General features: G+C 45.3%; 1 pseudogene; it reads left to right on the top strand.

Annotated features, from left to right (window-relative positions):
* The first annotated feature begins 5,852 nt into the window (after window positions 1–5,852).
* Window positions 5,853–15,471, top strand: LOC102913626 (U3 small nucleolar RNA-interacting protein 2-like; annotated as a pseudogene).
* Window positions 15,472–21,769: the final 6,298 nt, after the last annotated feature.

The raw sequence follows: 21,769 nt of genomic DNA, 5'->3' as shown, positions 1-21,769 counted from the left end.
TACAACATTGCTCCCATCCATTTACTCCCTCCAACCCCTCCCGTATTCCACTCCCTGCTTTCTTTCAACCCCATGGCCTCTGTTTTTATCAACTTTTAGAACACGTATATGTGTATAAGCATATATGTCTATATTCCTAAATACAACTTGCTCATTCTGTGTGATGTTACACACATATATATATGTGTATATATATCATGTTTTCAGGGCTGACCAACTCTGGGGTAACCAATCATTGTGCTCTTCCCTAGGAAGACTATTTCTCCCACTCTCCACATCCCTTAATGCCTGTAGTTCTTCTGCAGGGTTAATGCCTGGTGGGCTCCCCGCGCCCCCCTGCCTGCCATCTATTTGGGCATGTCTATTGACATCATCCTTATTCAGCTCACTTTTGGGCAATCATATTGATGAGACTTTATGGATGTATTTTATGACGTTACTAGGAGACACAATGTCCTGGCAAACTCCCTGGTCTTACACTCTTCATGTACTCTCTTCCACTGTGTTGCCTGAGTCTTAGCGGTGGAAGTGCTGTATAATGTATTCACTAGAACTGGGCTCTACAAGTCTGCATTTTGATGGGTTGTAGTTTTCTGTCGTGGTCTCCATCTGTTGTAAAGGGAAGTTTCCTTGGCAAGGGGTAGAAGAACAAATGTTTAGATTGTTGTTGGGATTATGCGGGTTTAGTAAAGTAATGTCTCTACATCCTCCTCCAACATCCATGACTTCACTAACACTGAGAAGTTAGCAGCGTACCGGAGACAGTACCGGAGACAATTTTGCTCTTGTTGAGCAGGACCTCAGCCCAATTAGAAGCTGCTGGGAACTGCTTAGGTATTTGTGTGCCTCTGCTGTACCACTGAGGTCGTCATGCCATGCTGGTCATCGATGTGATGCATAGGCATCAGAGCTGGCTGGGGCTATGGGTTGTCTCTTTACTTTGCAAGCTAGAAGGTGTCTTCTGGTACCATGAAAGCTAGTCCTCAGGGAGGAGACATGCAGGTCAGTTCCAGGTCAGGGACCTCTGGGCCCTGCATCTGAAGTACATGGTATCTTCTGCAATATGGACTTACCTCCCACCTCTGTGGAGCAGCCAAGGGCTGTAGCAGTAGGCTGTGTGTGTTGGCAGTGTCTGGGACAACCCTGACCTGTAACATATCAAAGGGGCCTTCTCGTGCCTGGTGTTGGAGCTTTCGTTAGGTGATTTTTGGCTTTTGTAGGGAACATCATTAGCTCAGATGAGAAAAGTTCAATAAAACAGTATATGTATATTCGCATAGAATTACATTTATTATAGGGGCTTTAGGTATATAGTTAATAGCATGATTTTCTATGCCCTTTTCAGGCATCTTTATTGTTATTTTACCCTCCTTCTTCTGTACCTATATCTCCTCTTTTCTGAAGATCCCTCTTTTTCCATTTCCCTGATCGAACTCTTGTACCATGTGATTCCTCTCTCTCCATGGCTCCCGACACCCCTGTCCTGGCAATGGCTCCCTTTTCCTTTCCTGGTTTCTGTGGTAGCTCCAGGCTATGAACATCTGAAGATGTGGAGTCAGGAGCCTCTGATGGGAGAGACTATGTAACATCTTCCTAGGTCTTGGTTACCTCACTCATACGACCTTCTCTAGTTCCATTTATTTGCCTTCAAAGTTCATTATTTCATTTTTACAGCAAATACTATTCCATACTCTCGATATACTATATTTTCACTGCTGAGTCCTTTGGGCCTATGCTGAACCATATGTTAGGCTTATTTTCAGCTTTTTGAGACTTCTCCACACTGTTTTCTTTTTCTTTTTAAGATTTATTTATTTATGTGTTTTATGTGCATGAATACTTTGTCTGCCTGCAGGCCAGAAGATGGCATCAGATCTCATTACAGATGGTTGTGAGCCACCACATGGTTGCTGGGAATTGAACTCAGGGCCTCTGGAAGAACACCCAGTGCTCTTAACCACTGAGCCATCTCTCTAGCCCCTACACTGATTTTCATATTGTCTATGCCACCTTGCGATCCCACCAACAGTGAATGAGGGCCCCTTTTTGCCTACATCTCCTCTAGCATTTGTTGTTGGTTGTTTTGTTGATTTTGGCTATTCTAACTGGCGTAAGATGAAATCTCAAAGTTGTTATGATTTTCATTTCTCTAATTGCTAGAGAAAATGAACATTTTGGAGATATTTTTCAGTCATTTTTTTTTCCTTCTTTTGGAAACTGTCTGTTCAGATTCCAGGTCCATTATTAGAATGGGTCATTTGTATTTTTGACTCTTTGTTTCCTTGAGTTCTTAATGTATTCTGTATGTGAATCCCCTATCGGATGTATAGCTGGCACAGACTCCCCCATTGTGTGGGCTTCCTCTGCATCTGGCTCACTGTTTCTTTAGCTCTGCTGGAGCTTCTTAGTTTTATGAAGTGTCGTGTGTCAATTGTTGGCCTTCGTTCTCAGTAAGTGGAATCCTATTCAGAAAGTCCTTTCCAGTGATGGCGCAAGCCTTTAATCCCAGCACTTGGGGAGCAGAGGCAGGTGGATCTCTGTGTGTTTGAGGCCAGCTTGGTCTCCACATCTTCAGATGCTCATAGCCTGGAGTTCCAGGATAGCCAGGGTTATACAGAGAAAGCCTGTCTTGAAAAACAAAAAAATAAAAAAAATAAAAAATAGAAGAAAGAAAGAAAAACAGGAAGTTCTTTCCTACATATGCATCATCTAGCATACTTCTATGTTTTCTTCTAGCGATTTCAGTTTCAGGATTCAAGTTTAGGTCTTTGGTCCATTTGGGGTTAGTTTTTATACAAGGGGATAGATTTTGGTATAGTTACATTTTCCGCATGTGGGCATCCAATATCCCCAGCACCGTTTATTGGATATACTTTCTTTTCCCCAGCTTACATCCTAAGCCCATCCCCCAAACAAACAACAACCTTGGTGCCAAACCCAAACCCAGCTTTAATCTTAATCCCAACTACATACCCAGACCCAAACCCAGCTTTAATCTTAATTCCAACCATATACCCACACCCAAACCCAACTTTAATCTTAATCCCAAACATATACCCAAACCCAAACCCAACTTTAATCTTAATCCTAACCATATACCCAAACACAATTCCAGCTTTTTTGTTTTGTTTCAAGACAAGGTTTCTCTAGATAGCCCTGGCTGTCCTGTAACTACCAGGCTGGCCTTGAACTCAGAGATCTGCCTGCCTCTGCCTCCTGTGTGCTGAGATTAAAGGCAAGCTCCACCACGCCCAGCTCCATAACCCCAGCTTTAATCCAGCCCCAACCGTGATTATAAACCCAATCCTAACCACACCTCCAACACTAGCCCCATCCTACCCCTTAACTTGAACCCCAAACTCAACCCTATTCCTAATCTAAACAACAACTACAGCCTGAACCCCAACATTAACCATGGACCCCAAACACATTCCCAGTCCTAACCCTAAACCCAACATCAACCACAAAACTGAGTGAATCCCAACCTCAAGTCTAACCAAAACTCCAGCCCCAAACCCAGCCTCAATTGCTACCTCAACTGTTACTCAAGCCCCAGTATTTGAGTACACTCAAACCTGATGTCCAACCCCTACCCTGACCTAACTTCATTTGGACAACCCCAAACATTACCCCACCCACAAACGCAACCCCAACCCTAACCTCAACCACAACCCATAGGAGAAAACTTCCCCAAATTGAGGAAAGACTTACCCACACAGATACAAGAAGCAAATAAATGCTCCATGACATATTATACTTAAAAGACTAAATATATAGAAAAAAACCATTATTGAAAGCCTTAAGAGAATAAACAAAATTCACATATAAAGAAAAACCCATCAGAAAAACAACATTTCTCAATGGAAACTTTAAACGCCAGGAGAACCTAAAGTAATATATTCCAAGTCCTAAAAGACACAGGTGGCCACCTACACTACTGTACCCAGCAAATTATCTGCCATTGTTGAAGGAGAAAGAAAAAATTCCATGATCCAAATGGGATAAAAGAACTCATGTTCATCAAACTATCTATGACCGTGAATACTGGAAGCAATTTTTATGACTAAGAGAGAAGTAAGTATAGCCAAAGGACAGAAAAAAAACTAAACAAAACTATAATCACTGAAACACAAATTATGAATAAGAACAAAAACAGGAAAAAAAAAATAAAACTACTGCAACCAACAGATGCTTCTAAATAATGAGTAACAATAATGGTCTCAACTCCCTAATCAAAATACATAGGTTAGTTGATGGGATTAAGATGCAAAATCCACCATTTTTTTTTTGTCAAAAGAAACTCAGCTTTAAAGATAAACACTACCTTAGAGTAAAAGGGTGGAAAAAATATCCCAAGAAAATAGGACCAAAAAGCAAGCAGATGCTGCCCTCCTAGTGTTGAGAAAAGAGAATCAAAACTAAAACTAAAGACGTTATTCTAATCAGGGGAACAATTAACTGCGATATTGCAATCCTAAACATATGTACACCAAACTCTGGTGCACCCGATTTCATAAGAAGCATATTACTGGAACTAAAGACACAGACCAGCATCAGCACATTTTTAGTAAGTGATTCTAATCCCCCATTTTCTCCAATAGACAGATCATCTAAACAAAATTTTAAAAAATGGAGAAACACCAGATTTAAATGACATCACGCCTCAAATAGACCTAACAGACTTCCATTAACCATTCCACCCAACAGCAAAGAATATACATTCTACACAGTAGCACATTCAAGCTTTTCTAAAAATAAACCCTGTCTTGGTATACAAAACAAGCCTTAATAAATTCAGAAAAATCTAAATCACTCAGTGTATCCTATCTGATCATAATGCAGTGAGACTAAGTCAACAGCAAAGCCCTAGTGATTACACACAACACACACTGGTGGAGGGTAAACAACTCATTACTGGATGATGAACAGGTCAAACAGGCCTGATTTTTGACAAAGAAGCCAACAACACATCAGACTGTGCTGCTAAAACTAGATAGCATGTAGAGGAGTAAAACTCAAATCTCATTCCTCACTGTCCTCAAGGCTCAACACCAAATGCATCAAGGGCCTCAATATAAGACCTGATAGCCTGACTCGGAGAGTTGAGAAAACAAGCAATATGCTTGTACTTATTGGCACAAGAAAGGACTTTCTGAACAACATGCTATTAGCACAGGCATTAAGACCAACAGTTAATAAATGGGACTTCATGAAACACTGGATAAAGAGGCAGCCTACAGAATTAGGAAAAAATATTAACAAGCTATGCATCTGACAGAGCAGTATCTATACTATGTAAAAAGTCAAAAAAATTAAATAACAATAAAATGGACAACTCAGTTAAAAATGGGACATAGAACTAAACAGAGATTCTCAAAACATGAAATACAAATGGCTGAGAAAGTCTTTTTAAGATACTCATCATCCTTAGCTGTCAGGAATGTGCACACTCAGAAGGGCTGAGGTAAGAAATAACAAATGTTAAGTGTTGGCATCGATGCGGGAGAAGGGAACACTTAGTCACCACAGATGGGGATGCAAACTGCTGTAGCTACTATGGAAATTAGTGTGATGGTTCCTCGAAAAGCCAAAAATAGATCTACCATATGATTCATCTACAGGGTAGATTCTACGCTATTCTAGAGTACATCTCCAAAGGACTCTAGACACATGCTAATCCGTGTACTCACAATAACCAAGAAGTGAAAACAGCGTAGATGCCCATCAACTGATGGCATTTACATAACAGTATATTAGTCAAGGATTAAGAAAAATAAAAGGGCAGGGTTTAGCAGCCACGTGAGTTCTCCCACAGCCGCACTGGCACCTTGATGAGCATCTTGTTATCCATCATGGCAGCTCATAAGCGGGCAAAACTGGTCCTAGGACCCGGGCAGCTATGGGAGCTGGCAAGCCATGGGATAAAACCGACTCCGTTGGGGACAAGAGCAAGTTCAAAAGTGGCGGCAAGTTGAATGAAGCCAGAGCTTGGCTCCCAGGAAAACAGAGGAAGAGGAGGAGGAGCTGGAGGAGATTGCCTAGGAGAGGAAGCTATGCTTAGCCGAACTCTACCTTGAACAGCTCAGGCAGCAAGAGGAGAAGGCTGAAGCAGGTGCATTTGAGGAGGACCCGGGGGTGCAGCACTTGAAGGAGGACATGGTTGAGCCGAGAGGCAGGTTGCAGAAATCGGTGGCAAAGGAGATCCAGGCCCCAGCTCCCGCCACCATTGGAGCTCTCCATCGCGTGTTTGGTTATCACCCCTGATGACCTGGCCATCTTCTCTGCCTCCAAAGACTGCAGAGTGTAGAGAGTAGGGTGGAAGCTGTGTGTGATTCTTTGAGCCAAGTGGGGTACCCAGGGGCAGCCTTCAGGCCACAGCAGCCACAGCATCTGCATGGCTCTCTCCTGTGATGGCATGTACCTTGCCTCTGGCAACTGCAGCAAGCTCATTCTAATTTGGGAGGCCCAAAGCTGCCAGCACCTGTACACCTTCACGGGTCACCGGGGTAGTGTCAGGGACTGGCAGTCCAAAGAGGTACCCACCTGCTCTACGGCACTTCCCATCACTGCTTTATGGGGATGTGGAATGTAGCAGAGAACTCCTACAAGGAGACACTGTTCGGGCACCAGGATACTGTGGCTGCATTGGACACCCTGAGCCAAGAGTGCTGTGTGACAGCTGGGGGCTGGGATGGGACTGTGAGTGTGTGGAAGATACCAGAGGAAGCCCAGCTTGTTTTCTATGGCTACCAGGACTCCACTGACTGTATCCATCTGATCAACAAGGAGCACATGGGGTCCTGTATCGATGACAGCTCTGAGGCCTTGTAGGGCCTCTCCAAGAAACAGCCCCTTGCCCTCCAGCATGAAGCTCATGGGCTGCATAGGGAGCCAGGCCTGGAACAGCCCTTCTGGATATGATCGGTGGCAGCCCTACTCAATACAGACCTTGTGTCCAAAGGATCCCACAGTGCCTGTGTGTGGCTTTGGCAGTGTGGAGAAGGCTTCTGGCAGCTTGACCCTCTGTGACATTCCCCTGGTGGGTTTTATCAACAGCCTCCAGTGCTCCAGAGCTGGAGACTTCTTGGTAGCTGGAGTGGGACTGGAGCACAGACTTGGCCAATGATGGAGTTGAGATCAAAGAGGCTCAGAACTCAATCTACATCATCCCAATCATCCCACTCCACAGAGTCCCTGCACCCGCTGCTGCTGGCTCCTCACACTCATCCTTGTTTAAATGTCTTCCCAGCCCTGCCCCACCCCCACTTTGTATCAAAACAAATTTTATTTAAAAAAAGAGAAAAAGAAAAAATATGAAATTCACACGTAAATGGATAAAGCTGGCCACAGTAATTCAGAGTCAGGTAACTCAGACCCAGAAAGACAGATGTCAAGTGTTTTCTCTCATCGGTGAATGTTAGCTTTGAATTTTCAGATATGTGGGCTTCTTTTGAAATATCCATATAGGTCTGAAAGTCACTCAGGGCCATGGAGAGCGGCTTTCAAGAAAAGAGAGTGTCTTAGTTAGGACTTTTATTTTCCTGATAAAACACCGTGACCAAAAGCAGCTTGTGGAGGAAAAGGTTTATTTAATATTACAGCTTGCAGTCTATCATCCAGGGAAGTCAGGGCAGGAACTCAAGGCAGGAACCTGGAGGCAGGAACTGATGCAGAGGTCATGGAGAAGTGTTACCAGATTACTCCTCTGCCAAAGAGACTGGTCCATTTCTTTTAAGTTGAACCTCAAGTTGGTATCAATATACATTAAGAAGTTTGGCAATTGAGTTACTTTATAACAGGGGCAACAAGACACCAGAGGCTAATGAACGAAAAGCCCAGTGCCAGGAATGGATTGCTTTTTTTAATTCGTTGACCACTGGGGTCCAATTGAGCCCCAAACATTACAAGCTATTGCCATTGCTCTTAGTTGCCCTCCAGAATTTGATGGCAAGACCCTTTCACTGAACATTCCACATTGAAAATCAAGCTGGTGTGGACCTGGATGCTTCATCCTTTCTGGCTGGTTTTCCTAGTGCTAGGAGCGTCTTTGAAGGCTACTGAGGGAGAAAAGTATCATCCATCATGATGAGCTATTAACTCTGTGAGCTACAACAATGACTGGCCTGGCAAGAAATGTCCACTGGCATGAACATCACACGATCAACCAACCACTTTCTGATTGGATTTATGTCCCACTGCAAAACAATGAAACCTGTATCTAGCACCATTATCAGACCAAGAATATATGTCCCGATATGTCATAGGCCCTTAGAGAGAACTTACTACTGTGGTGTTAAATCGATATAATATGGAATTGATTCCTAGTGACTTATTATCACATCCATAGATCAGTGCATCTCTCAACCCTTATTGGAGAAGCTTCTATTTGCTGTCAATGGTGATTTAACACAGACCCACAACTGGCCACGGTGCTGGGAATAAGATAATGTTCTGTTCTAAAGGGAACATTCATATTGTACCAGCCCCCAAAGCTTAAGGATCAAAGTGGAAGAGGGAGCTGAAGGGGGGAAACTGTCAGAGGAGATGGTTAGGTTTAGGGTTAATGCTGGGGTTAGGGCTGTGGCTGTGGTTAGGTTTAGGGTTAATGCCGGGGTTAGGGCTGTGGCTGTGGTTAGGTTTAGGGTTAATGCTGGGGTTAGGGCTGTGGCTGTGGTTAGGTTTAGGGTTAATGCTGGGGTTAGGGCTGTGGCTATGGTTAGGTTTAGGGTTAATGCCATGGTTAGAGCTATGGCTATGGTTAGGTTTAGGGTTAATGCTGGGGTTCAGGCTGTGGTTATGGTTAGGTTAGGGTTAATGTTGGGGTTAGAGCTATGGCTATGGTTATGTTTAGGGTTAATGCTAGGGTTAAGGCTATGGCTTTGCTTTGGTTTGGAACTAGGGTTAAGGTTAGGGCTTGGCCAAGCTTCAGCTCTTGGGCTAGGATTAGGGTGAGGTTGGGGTTAGGGCTAGAATTAGGGTTAAGGTTAAGTGTAGGGTTTGTGTTATACTTTTACTTAGGTTTACATCTTGGGTTTATATTTATGATGGTCCAGACCTTGGGTAAAGTTAGGTTTAAAGTTTAAGCTTTAAACCTTGAAGTAGTTACAATGTTTTTATTTAGGATTCATGGAATTGTTTTTCTCAGGCCTTTGAACAGGTTTAGAGTTAAGGTTATTGTTTGCATGAGCCCTAGGGGTAGATTGAGCCTTAGGCTCTGGTTATAGTTACATCTAGGCTATTGGGTATTGATGGGTCTAGGGATGTGTTTACATTTAAACTTAGGTACCATATTGTAGTTATTGTTCGTGTTAGAGCTTTGGCTGTGATAGTTTTATGGTTGCTTCTAGGGTTGTATTTATTTTTATTTATTTATTTTTTGGTTTTTTTGAGACAGGGTTTCTCTGTGTAGCTTTGTGCCTTTCCTGGATCTCGCTTTGTAGACCAGGCTAGCCTGGAACTCACAAAGATCTGCCTGCCTCTGCCTCCCGAGTGCTGGAATTAAAGGTGTGCGCCACTACCGCCCGGCTCTAGGGTTGTATTTATAATGTGACGCCCGTGGTTTTATTTTTGGTCATGTTTTATGTTAATATTATGGCTGGTGCCTGTAGGAAGAGGAGAAAGCCCTGAATGGTGGTGCTCTGGTATTATGTGTGTTGTTTAAGAATAGTGTAAGGTTAGGGTTATTGTTAGGTTAGGCTGTATCTGACACTGATGTCAGGGTTCAGGCTATGGTTAAGGATAGAAATAGGTTTATAATTATGGCATGAGCTACATTTAGAATTAGGCTTAGGTTTAGCATTGGGATAGAGCTAATCTAGGTTTGGATTTGAGTTAGGCTTAAGTTTAGGTTTAGATTTAGGCTATTGAGTTGTGTTAGGTTTATGGCTAGATTTGAGTGCAGAGTTAGGGTTAAGGTTAGGGTTAGACATAGTGTTAGGTTTAGATTTGGTCCTAGAGTTAGAGTTGAGGTTAAGGCTGCATATAGTAATGGGGCGTGGGCTATGGTTAGTGTTATATCAGGGTTAGGGTTAGAGTTAGGGCTAGGTTAGGTCTAAGGTTAGGTTTATGGTTACCCTAGGGTTTAATACTTGGGTTATACTTTAGGTTGTTAGGTTTATAGTTTGTCTTAGGGATTTGCAAAAGCAGCCAGTGCTCTTAAACCACTGAGCCATCTCTCCAGCCCCTAAATCTAAATTCTAAACCACAGAAAATCTATGCTCTGGAAACCTCCATTTGCTCACTCTGCCTTTCCCGAGCACCCTCCCCTGTTCCATGGATCGTTTTAGGATTTCCTGCCATTATTTTATAGACCCAAGAAGAACAGCAACTACATACACCCCAGCCTTTCTCCACAAATGACAGCACCCTATGGACACTGTCTCAGAGCCGCCCTCCTCGCCCGCCTCTGCTTTGACATTACTTCTGCCACGAAAGGGTAAAGTAGAAATATGTATTATGAATTATTCTCCTCCTGTATTGTACTATGTTATATTATATTATACTAAGGAGTATTATATTTTAATTATATGCTATATTTGGAAGTAATATATATTAATTATATTATATTATATTAGGGAACATTAACTAAAGCTTTCTCTATACAGTTGTATGATAGGTTAGGGCCCCACACCGTCTTCCAATTCATGGTAGTGACTTGGCTTAAATTATCACCTTCCTCCATTCTGACCACAGCTTATAAAGACAGTCCCCTCTCAACAGGTAGGGAAAGGAAGGGTGGTGTTTCTGCGACCTCTTCTGGCAAAGTCTCCATGTGTTTGTCCTCAGGCCATGAGGAAGGGTATACCAGGCGTAGGGTGCCACCTTGTGGAAGTAAAAATTTAGTGCCTCTGAGCAGCATCCTGAGCCATAGTCGCCTTTGTTCATTCCAAAGCTGAGTGAGACAGGCCTGGGTCACCCTCACCACAGTACATATTTTCTCTCTGACAGAAACCCAACTGTCTTCGTCAGTGTCCTATTTCTGTGAAGAGATGCCACGACACGGCAATTCTTATAAAGGAAAACATTTCATTGAGGCTGGCTTACACCCAGAGCCGTTACTAAGCGTCCATTACCGTCATGGTGGGAAGCATGGCAACAGGCATGCCAGTGCTGGAGAGGTAGTGAGAGCTCCACATCTGGATCCGCAGGCAGACATGGTACTGGAGAGGTAGTGAGAGCTCCACATCTGGATCTGCAGGCAGACATGGTGCTGGAGAGGTAGTGAGAGCTCCACATCTGGATCCGCAGTCATGCTGGTGCTGGAGAGGTAGTGAGAGCTCCACATCTGGATCCGCAGACAGACATGGTGCTGGAGAGGTAGTGAGAGCTCCACGTCTGGATCCACAGGCAGCAGCAAGAGACTGACATGGGCCTGCTTTGAGCATTTGAAAACCTCATTACTCACTCCCAGTGATGAACCCAAGGCCACACCTCCTAATAGTGCCACTCCAGGGAGACCAAACATTCACAGCTATGAGCCTATGGTGACCATTCTTCTTCAAGCCACCACATCAAGCCTAGTCAAGAAAGAAAGCACACTTGCTGTCCAGTGAGATCCATGCTCACCCCTAGATTCTTGCCATGTAAATGAGGGCATTTCTGTGGTATCAGTTTGCAGCTAATTCTGATTGGCTGCATAATTCTTCCATTCTGTGGTTCTAGTTGGGTAAAGAGGAACCCTGGGGATTTTTTTTTACCTATTTCTCTCTCTCTCTCTCTCTCTCTCTCTCTCTCTCTCTCTCTCTCTCTCTCCCTCTCCCTATATATATATGTGTGTGTGTGTTGTGTAATATTTATAAATATATTAGATATAATATACATTATTTAATATATGTTATATTGTGCATATTATTTATATAAATATAATATAATGCTAGTATGTTGTTTGTATAATACATTACATATTAAATATAATATATAGATATTACATATATAATTTTACACCTATGAGTGTTTTGCCTGCATGTGTATGTATGCTGATGGGTATACCATATTCATGCCAGGTACCTGCAGAGACTGGAGGAGGATGTTGTATCTCCTGAAACTAGTTACATGTGCCTGTTAACTGCCATGTGAGTACTGGAAGACCATACAGTGCTCCTAACTGCTGAGATCTCTGCAGCCTCCACCCCCACTCTTTCCCTAGGGCCCCAACGCTCTTCATCTCTGCTCTTCCTCCTCACCCATTTTTTGTAGCCTTTTCCATACCACCTGGCTTTTACTGTATGTGTTTTCCATGCAGAAAAATACACATACACAGAGGGGGGGCACATATAAAGCTAGGAATTCTAAGAAAATAATTCCCAGGGTTAGTTCATCTATTTTTTTAAAAAATGGCACAGTCCTATAACCAACCATGGACTCCCTCCAGACCTAACTCTGGCATGTGAATTCACCCATATCCGTTCATTTCATCACGGTTTTCCCTCTCCGGCTGACAGAAGGAAGCAGTGGGAACATTCGGGCTATCTCTCGGTGCACAAATAGGAATCACTCTAAGGTTGTCCAAAGACACTTGACAAAAGTGACAGGAAGTAGGTGGCATGCTAGCCTGCTACGAACCTTCTCATTTCCTCAGGACGAATGCACGAAGACCCCTTTGCCAGAAGAGGTCCCCCAAACACCACCTTTGGATTTCCCCCGGGCAGATGAGACCCTTCTTTACGCGTGGCACAGAGCTGTGCTCAGCACATTTCTGCGCTGGAGCCCCTGTATTTATTTTATGTGTGGGGAGGGCGGGGGTGTTCTGTAGTGTGTATGTGAGATCCAGAGAACAAATAGGTGTCCTGTCTCTGCTTCTAACATACGGGTCTCAAGGACGCAGCTGAGGTGTCAGGCTCACTGGCAAGTGTCTTTACCCTTTGAGCCCTCTCACTCACTGGCCCCAGTGATTTGTTGGAGACATTGTTTGGCTGGCCTGGAACTTACGTGGAACAGCCTGGCCTCAAACTTACAGGGATCCGCCCATCTCCACCTCCCTAGAACTGGGATTAAAAGCATGCGTCACCATGCCCAGCCCAGATGATGTTTATTTTCACTAAATTTCTTTTTAATTTTTGAGATATAATATATATAATTATATTTCTTCGTTCCAATTCCTCCTTCCAAACCCTCCCATATCCCCTCCCTTTTCTCCTTCAAATTCATGGGCTCTTTCTTCGATAATTGTTCTTGCATGCATATAGGCATGTAAATATTCCTAAATATAACCTATTCCATCCATATATGTTACTCCCATATTTTTCAGAGATGGATGTTACGCACTGACCAACCAATTGGGCGTGTTCTTCCCAGAGGAGGACCACCTCTCTCACTCCCAGCTTTCCTCCGTTGGCTGTAGTTCTCTGTGTAGGGCTGAGGCCTCATGGGCTTCTCCCATCCAGTTTAGCATACTCATTGGTGTCCTCCTTGTTCCGCTCACATTTGGGCAGTGACGTTGGTGAGACTTCACGGGTGCAGATTCTGGTGTTCGAAGGAGACGCAGCCTCACAGCAGACTCCTCGACCTCTGGCTCCCCCAGTCTTTCCATCCTTCTTCCACACACCTAAGCCTCAGGTGCGGGAGTGTTTGCAGATGCATCCGTTGGGACTGTGCTCTGAAACTGCATTTCCATTGACTGTGGCTCTTTATAGCTGTCTCTGACACTATGAAGTTGTTTCCTTGATGAGCGGGGGAAGGCTGCTCTTACCTGTGAAGATAAGGATAACTGTTTAGGTTGTTAGGGATTACGCTGGTTTGGTAAGTGGAGGTTGCAGATTCTCCTCCGATAACCAAAACTTCACTAGCACTAAGAAGTTAGTCGTGTCTAATAACAGATGCGACTTTCCTCTTGTTGAGTGGGTCTTAAGTCCAAGTAGAGAGCTGTTGGCAAGGTATGCACACCGCTGCTGCACCCTTCGGGTCGTTGTGCCCCTGTAGTCATTGATGTGGTTCGTAGGCATCCTATCTGGATAGGACTATTGGTGGCCTCCCTCTTTGGTGCCTTCAGGTCCCGTGAAAGTTAATCCTCATGGAGGGGGCATTCCGGTCAGTTTCAGCTCAGGGGTCTCTAGGCCCGTTTCTGAAGTTCATGGTGTTTTCGGCAATAGGGACTTACCTTCTACCCAGAGGGGTAACCGAGGACACCAGCAATAGGCTGTAAGTTTTAGGAGTTTCTTGGGCAATCCTGGGCAATAGCTCAGAAGAGGCCTTCTTATGTATGGTATCAAGGGTTCTTGTTAGGTGGTTTTTAGCCATCAGCCCAACTGAGAAAAGTTCATTAAAACTGTATGTGTAGCTCACAGTCTGGGCTAGGTGAAGACATCCACAGGCCCACCCTGTGCCACTCGGCTCAGGCAGATGAAAGACACCCACGAGCCAGCCTGGGTCCTCACAGTCCGGGGGGCGGGGGCTGAAGGCATCCACAGGTCTGCCCCGCTCCTTGTGGATGCCAGGTGGTTAAGTGTCATTAGGATGAGCACATAGTGGAGAGATGGGAGAGAGGGAAAGGCAGAACCGTTCATGTGCTATGGAAAGGGGCGGAATTGAAGATGTGAACTGGGTAAGGGACAGGCTATTGTGGGTGGCCTGCTTGCCACCTCAGGCCAGGGTGACATCTGCGTCCAGGATGCTGCCAAGGGCCATGTCTGGGTCCGTGGTCCTACCACAGCTGGGTCTGTATTGACATCCATGACCTAGGTTGCCACTAAAGGCTACAAGGATGCCCAGGTACTGGTCTGCCCCCTATGGCCATGTTGGTGTCTGAGGGCCGTGCCGGCTCAGGGGCCATGCTGATCTGAGCGGCCTGTGCTGCCACCCAGGGTCATGATGACGTCCAGGCCATGTCCGGGTCCATGGCCCTACAGCAGCCAGGGTCTGAGTTGATGTCCGTGGCTCCCGCTACCACTGCGGGCCGGGCAGATGCCTGGGGGCTGGTCAGCTACCTGAGATCATGTGGGTGTCTGAGGGACATGCTGCAGCCAGGGCCATACTGGTCTGTGTGGCCTATGCTGTCACCCAGGCCATGGTGACATCTGGGGCTGAACTGCTGCCGAGGGCCATGTCTGGGTCTGCGCTCCTGGTGCAGTTGAGGTCTGTGTTGATGTCCATGGCCCGTGTTACCACAGGGGGCCATAGGAACCATGCATGTTGAAATCCGAGGGCCATGCTGAGCCAGCCAGCCCTTGGCTGATCCTGAAATAGCTGGCCCTGCCCCTCACTGGACACTGCAGCAGGAGAGCTGGTCCCCCCCACAACTGGCACTCAGGAGAGATGGCCCCACCCCTCACCACTGGTGTGGGAGAGCTGGTCCCTATGACACAGGCCTAGGAGAGAACTGGTTCCGCCCCTCACCTGAGCAGGCGATGCCAGTGGCCGAGACTAAACAGCTCAGCTACCACCCAGCCGCACATCCTGGGCCTTGGGTTGGTCCACTCTAACACCTACCCCATCTATGACCTGCTGGTGTACGTGATAGCCACCAAATCACCCTGACTCCGGGCAACAGCAGGATACCCAAGAGGAGTTTCATTGAGGGTCCTATGAGGCCTCGAACCAGACTAATGACTCATGGCAATGAACATTTGTGGGTGGGGCTGACTGGAGAAAAGGGTGTACTGTGTGACAGACAGCAGCTCCAAATGCCACTGGGACAAATAAGCGATGTTAAAGAGACAGGAAGAAGGAAGAGCAAGGTGGGGTCTTTCATTTGTTTTTAATTAATTTGGGGGGGTTCCTTTCAGGGGGATGCAATAGGAGTGAGGGGCAGACATGGAGGGACTGGGAGGTGAGCAGAATTAGAGTGTATGATGTGAAATTCCCAAAGCATCAATAAGGAATTATGAAAAAATGTTTAAAAACTGTATGTGTATATTTATACATGGCATTGCATTATTATATTTTTTCTCTTAGGTAAATAGTTAATAGTATGACCGATTGTGGCTTTTCAGACATCCTTGTAGTTATTTTGCCCACCTTCCTCCTTCTTCCCTACTTACCTCCTTCCCCTCCCTAGAGTCCTCCCTTTCCCTTTATTTCCCTATCAGATTCCTTGTATTGTTCTGTTCCCTCCTTTTCCCGTCTGTCATCTTCTGTATTTTTTTACCTCCCCCACTTCCCTGATCAGATCACTTGTTCCCTACTAATCTCTTTTTTGCTCCCCAGCCTCCCTACCTTGGCCATGGTCCCACTTTACTTTCTTGATTTCTGTAGTTACAAGTTACATACTCACATCTCAAGATTTGGAGCTAGGAGCCTCCAAGGAAAGAAAACGTGATATGTGTCTTTTTGTGTCTGGATTACCTCATTCGCTATGATATTTTCTAGTTCTCATGACTTCAGTATTCTCAGCTGAATGGTGGTCCACAGTGTGTATGGATGACATTTTCATTAGCCATTCACTGGCTGTGGGACATTTAGGTTGGTGCCATTTCCTGGCTATTGTGAATAGATCGGCCATGAACCTGGGGGAGAAAATATACATGGGGTAGGGTCTTTGGGGCACATGCTGAGGAATGTGTAGCTAGGTGTCATACGGTAGGTGTATGCAGCTTTTTGACAATTTTCCACAATGATTTCCCCAATCCCTCCAGCAGTGAATGAGGGTTTCCCATTCCCCAGATCCCCTCCAGAATGGCAAATACCAGTTGTTCAGCTGATATTTGCCATTCTGACTAGGGTAAGATGAAATCTCAAAGTTGTTTTGATTTGCACTTCCCTAATTACTGGGTATGGTGAACATTTTCTTGAGATATTTTTCAGACATTATTTTCTTCTTTTGAGAACTCTTTGTTCAGGTCCTAAGCCCATTTTCAAATAGGACATTTTTTTCTGACTCCTTGATTTTTTAGTTAATTGCATATTCTGGATATCAATCCTCTGTCAGCTGTATATCTGGCAAAGACTCCGTCCCACTCTGGGGCCTTCCTCTTCACCTGGTTGACTGGTTTTTTTTGGCTGTACAGAAGCCTTTTAGTTTTAGGAAGTCCCACTTGTCAGCTGTCGGCCTTAGGTCTTGGGTTAATGTCCTATGTACAGAGCCCTTACATACATGTGCCCATATCACGTAAGGTACTGCCCATCTCTTCTTCTAGAGGTTTCAATGTTTCGGGTTTCAAGTCTAGGTCTTTGAACCATTTGCAGTTAATGTTTGTGCAAGGTGAAAAATACTTGTCAGGTTTCATTCTTTTGTATGTGGACAGCTAGTTTTCCATTTACTTATGTTTTTTCTGATTTTTGAATGCATGTTCTTAGAGCTATAAAATGCCTTCATGGGACTGCTTTCCTGTGTCTCAGAGAGTTTGCTGTGTTTTCATTTTCATTTAGTTCCAGGAAGTTTTTTTAAATTTTTTTTTCTTGATTTCTTCTTTGGCCCATTCATCATTTAGTAATGAGTTTTTTCATCTCAACAAGTTTGCATATTTACTAGATTTCTTCTGCTATCAATTTTAAGTTTTATTGCAGAATATTGCCATAGTTAGGTGTTGCGGTGGTTTGAATAAGAATGGCCCCATTAGGCTCGTACATTTGAAGGCTCAGTCACCAGGGAGTGGTACCACTTGAAAGGAATAGGACTAAGAGGGCAGCCTTGGCCTTAGAGTAGATACCTTATGAGAGGTGGGCTTTGAGGTTTCCAAAGTCCATTCCAAGTCCAGTATCTCTCTCTCCCCCTCTGCTTATGGATCAAAATGTCGCTCTCAGCTACTTCTCCAGTAGTGTGCCTGCATGTGGCCATGCTTTTAGCCACATGGACTCAGCCTCTGAGACTGTAAGCAAGGCCCCAGCTAAATACTTTCTTTTATAAGAGTCGTCTTGGTCATGGTGTCTCTTCACAGCAAAAGAACAGTGACTAAGACAGGTTGTCCTCAGACAATGGACTGGAACATCCCAGGAACAACTGGGACCCTCACACATTGCTCCACACTCTGCAGGAATCTCCAGTGCTCAGCTGGACATGCACATACAACGGAGTAGGGGACCCTGCCAGGTGCCCTCCACCTCTCTCATGTGGTGATAACAGTGACCATTGTCCCACCAACATAGAGAACTCCAGCTGACAGCCCCAGGCTTCAAAAACTATGACAGGAAACTATAAAAACATGTTGATACTGAACAATTACTAAGAAATGCTATTAGCTTAAAAACAATGAAAGCAAGTTGGATGCAGTGACGTGGGCCTGAATACTAGATATGTGAGAGGTGGATAATTACTTGAGCCCACAAGTTCAAGGCCACCTGGGTAATGTTTGGTGAGCGCCTGCCTGGAAAAGAAAGAAAGGAAGAAAATGGGAGCAAAGGGGAGTAGGGAAAGAAATGAAGGAGGGGGGATGAGGGAAGAGAGAAGGGGAGGGAAGAAAATAAGGAAATAAGCAGGAGGCATCAAACATTCCAGAAATTGCCTCTCAACAAGGTCTTCATTTTATTTTCTTAACATCAAAGTCCCCAGAATGCACGCATTTTCTTGGGTATGTCAATCTCCCAGTGATTATCACCCTTCTTCCAAGAAGTCTCCTTGGGCCCAAGTGTTACCTCTTTGCTCCCACACTTTTTCTGGCAGTATCTGGTCCCCCCCCCCTCAAGTTTAGTATAATGTCCCTGCCTCCAGGAATCCTTCTGGACTCCACACACTGCACTGTAACTGTCTTACTCTGGGCTGCCCTCCCCGTCTGCCTGGGAGCAGCCTAGGAGACCAGCCTCCTCCCTGATGATGAGTTCAGCTCCTCCATGTTGACTGGGGGAGCCCAGAGCCCAGCACCAGCCTGGGAAGGTCATGTGCTCTAGAGGTAAGGGTATGAATGACAAGGGGCACTCCCCACTACAGCCTGGGAGAGCCTCAAACCCTGAATTCCCCTACATAAAACCTCATAAGCGCATACATGAACCCAACTCCTAAAGAAGGAAACAGAAGCAAGCACAGGATGCTCTTATTAAATAAATAAATAAGTAAATAGGAGTTTGAGCTTAAAGACGAAAGAACAGGAGGACCGTCACAAGCACCTGGGAATCTCTTGGTTCCTGATATATAGGCACACAAATTCAACAGTCAAATTTGTACTTTCTGTGTTTCTAGAATGTTCTGAAATGAAAACTGAGGAAGTAAAGTGCCTTTAGTTACAGTCTCTGGGAGCCTCCTTGTTTTAAAGTTGCCTGGGCTGGTCCAGATGAACAGCTGGAAAATGACAAGCCTGTGGCCCTCCTAAAACAACTCTTTGCTTGGATGCCATCCTCCTCGGGTCTGCTTCCTAGGGTACATTTCCAGGTGATGTTGGGAGCTGCAGTGCACTGAAGCCCTCAAGCCAGGGAGGTAGAGAGGAGGCAGGTGTTCAGTGGTGTGAGTGGGGTCCCAGAGCCACATTTAACAGGGCTAAAGGAGTCTTCTGAAGGGACCAATTTTCTTTTCCTTCTTTTTCCGGTTTTCTTTCCTTCTTCATTCCTTTCTTCTTTTTTAAAATGTCTGTGCATGTGCGTGTGCGTGTGTGTGTGTGTGTGTGTGTGTGTGTGTGTGTGTGTGTAGTGTAGTGTATATGCACATGCGTACATAGGTATGTCAGTCACAGGTATGTGGGGGCAGAAGACAATGTAAGGTGTCCTCTCTATTATTCTCCAGGATATTCCTACTCACTGAACTTGGAGCTAGGTTGGCAGTAATCCCTCCTGTCTTGGCCCCCCACAGCACAAGGGTTACCCAGCTTTATATGTGGGTACTGGGGTTCAAACTCAAATCCTCATGCTTATACAGCACATGCTTACCCACCGAGAGCCATCTCTCCAGCCCCTCACACACACTCTCTGTATTTCTCTTCCTCTCTCTCTGTCTGTCTGTCTCTGTGTCTCTGTCTCTCTCTGTTTCTCTGTCTCTGTCTGTCTCTTTGTCTGTCTCTGTGTCTCTGTCTCTGTGTCTCTCTGTCTCTGTGTCTCTGTCTCTCTCTCAGACAGTGTCTCATGTATCCTAGGCTTCCCTTAAACTCTCTATATCGCTGAGAATGACTTTGAACTTCTGATCCTCTTGCCTCTACCCCCCAAGTGCTGAGATAATAGGCATGTACCATCAGTGCCTAATTTTATGTGGTCCTAGAAGCCAAGTTCATGGCCTGGACCATGCTAGGTCTGGTGGTTGAGTGAGAATGGCCCCATAGGCTTATGTGTTTAAACTTTGGTTCCCGGTTGGTGACATTTGGGGAGGATATGGAACTTTTAGAATGGGAGCCTTGCTAGAGGACATTATGTCACGGGGGGTGGGCTTTGAGAGTTCTAGCCTTACCCAGTTTCTACTTTCTGTTCTCTACTTCCTGTGTGTGCGGTTGTGATGGGACCTTTCTGCTTCCTGCTCTGGTTATCTGGCACCACGCCTCTCCTGCCATTGTGGACTCTCCCTTTGGAACCATAAGCCAAAATAAACCTTATTCTCTAAGCCATTTTCGGTCATGGTGTTTCATCATAGCAGCAGGAAAGCAGCTGATACACTAGGCATGCCATCTACCAACTGAGCTGTGGGCCCAACAGACCACTTTTCAGAACATCTAATGTGGGAGTGGTGGCCCACACCTGTAATCTCAGCACTTGGGAGGTGGAGCGTGTATAGAGACCCACAGAGGTTTCCTAGTGAACACTTACTCAGGGTCCAAGAATCTGAGCTTGCTTTACCCAGCAGGGCTGCATAAGGGGATGACTTGACCACGGGTGTGGTTACCAGGTGTTTGGAAGGGTCTATGCTTGGCTGTGCCGTGTGCTTTGATCTAGCAAGGGGGAGGTCTTTTGCCTCTCCCCTTGGCATTGTTATAAAAAGCCCTTTTGAAGAGGCAGAAGGGGCCGGTGGGTTTTGATCCAGGTCCTCCTGAAGCTATCCTGTGCTTCTGTCTTTCTCCTCTTTGCTATCTTTCTATCTAAAAAGATATCTTATCCCTCTCTCTTCCTCATAAGAACCCTGGAGAAGGTGGGAATTGGCCTCCCACAAACAGGAGGACTGGACCCCAGACTGGGATCTTAAGACAAGCCTTGGCTATGCAGTCAATTTGAGGCTAGCCTGGGCCATCTGATACCATCTCAGAAACAATGAACAGCTGCATAGCACAGTGTTCTCTCTCTTATTTGCTGTGGTTTCTGTTACTTGTGTGGTCAACAAAGGACAAAACATAGTAAATTGAAAATGTCGCAAGTTTTAAATAACGTTCATTACAGTCCATGTTCTGACTGGTCTGCTGGATTATCGGCTATCCCTAATCACTTGCAGTGTCCATGTTATGAATTTCACACTATCATAGATGCATGTGCATCAGGAAAAGGTTTATACAGAGAACGTCTCCACCCACAGTTCTGAGTCTCTGCTAAGGAGTATTTGTAATGTAGTTCCTGTGGATTTGGGAGGCAGGTGATATATAAAATCCACAACAGGAAGTGACTTGGGGGCAGGGAAGATGGCCCAGTGGTAAGTGCTTGCTGCCCAAGCATGCGGACCCGAGTTCAGACCCCGGTGCCACGTAAAAGGCTGCTGTGTCTGCAACCCCAGAGCCGGGGAAGCAGCGTCACATGAACCCCCAGAGCCAGGGAGGCAGCGTCACATGAACCCCCAGAGCTGACCAGCCAGCTAATCAGCTGAATTAATGAGCTCCAGGTTCAACGAGAGACTTTGTTCAAGAAATTTGGTGGAGTAACTCAGGCCGACATCCCATAACCTCCGGCTTCCACAAGCATATGCACTCATGTGCACTGGCACCCACATGAACATATCAGATGCCCACACAAACACATACATATCATACACACACAGAGAGAGAGAGAGAGAGAGAGAGAGAGA

The sequence above is a fragment of the Peromyscus maniculatus genome, chromosome 9 (assembly GCF_049852395.1).
Source record: "Peromyscus maniculatus bairdii isolate BWxNUB_F1_BW_parent chromosome 9, HU_Pman_BW_mat_3.1, whole genome shotgun sequence".
In the NCBI taxonomy this organism is placed as follows: domain Eukaryota; kingdom Metazoa; phylum Chordata; class Mammalia; order Rodentia; family Cricetidae; genus Peromyscus; species Peromyscus maniculatus.
This window is presented reverse-complemented; position numbering and strand designations above follow the sequence as displayed.